The following is a 1,047-nucleotide window of genomic DNA, read 5'->3' as shown; positions in this document are numbered from 1 at the left end:
AGGTCTCCTTGGCAACCGCACGCTTGCCGTCCCTTTCTGCCTGCTCCGCAGAGGGGGCTGGGCAGAATGGCTTGATTCAAGTCGGCAAAGCTGGGGTCAGGGGAACACAAAGGGGGTGGGGACAGTCCCTGGCCCCTTGCATTCTTCAGCAAGGAGAGAAAGACACACGAATTCCTAACCTACCAGCACGGGGGAAAGGCCAGCAGTGCCGACGGTGGCTGCAGGAAGAGGGGGAGGAGCGAAGAGCTGTGGGAACAGGAAAGAAGTGGGGCCAGGGACCAGCCTCCGGCAAGCGCTCCTGTCCCCCGACCTGGGATATTTACATCTGCCTTAGAGCCGGGTGAGGGCTTTAAGGAGACGAGCGCGGAGCATTTGGATGCAGTCCTCAATGCAGATGTTCATTTTAGCGCCTGCGACATTGAGCTACGTCTCCCAATCAAGGGGAGGGCAGAGTGCAATTGCCAACACCGTTTCTTTCTTGGTAATAAGCATATAAACTATGGTGTGTCTTTTAATCAAGGGGCACTTGGATGCGACGAGCCACTGTCGTCCGTGGCAAGGAGGCAGCCTCCGTTTAAGCTGAGACTCCAAAGATGGTTCATCAGTTTCCACATGGAAACATGCAGGCGACAGCCCCTGCTGGGCCTGGAGCAAGGACACACTGTTTGGGGTCCATGGTGGCTGTGCCCAGCAGGTATATCATTAGTGCTCCAGAGAAAGGCATGTCCCACCCCCACCCCCACCCCCACATCCTACATCTCATTCTGCTTCTCCGGAAGCGGCCCAAGTGTGTACAGCAGGACAAAAACAGCAACAGCTCACACCTGTAATCCCAGCAGTTTGGGAGGCCAACAGGGGAGCATCGCTTGAGGCCAGGAGTTAAAGACCAGACTGAGCAACATAGCAAGACCCCATCTCTACAAAAAATAGAAAAATTAGCCAGGCATAGTGGCATGCATCTGTGTCCCAGCTACTCAGGAGGCTGAGGCGGGAGGATCACTTGAGCCCAGGAGTTCAAGGCTGCAGTGAGCTATGATGACACCACTG

General features: G+C 55.5%; 1 protein-coding gene across 1 annotated transcript in view; it reads right to left on the bottom strand.

Moving 5' to 3' along the window:
- Nucleotides 1-1,047, bottom strand: part of NWD1 (NACHT and WD repeat domain containing 1) — a 59,543-nt gene that overhangs the window by 55,093 nt on the left and 3,403 nt on the right. The window lies entirely within an intron of this gene.

Source organism: Propithecus coquereli, unplaced genomic scaffold (genome assembly GCF_000956105.1).
Source record: "Propithecus coquereli isolate 6110/MARCELLA unplaced genomic scaffold, Pcoq_1.0 Scaffold877, whole genome shotgun sequence".
NCBI classification, from domain to species: Eukaryota; Metazoa; Chordata; class Mammalia; order Primates; family Indriidae; genus Propithecus; species Propithecus coquereli.
This window is presented reverse-complemented; position numbering and strand designations above follow the sequence as displayed.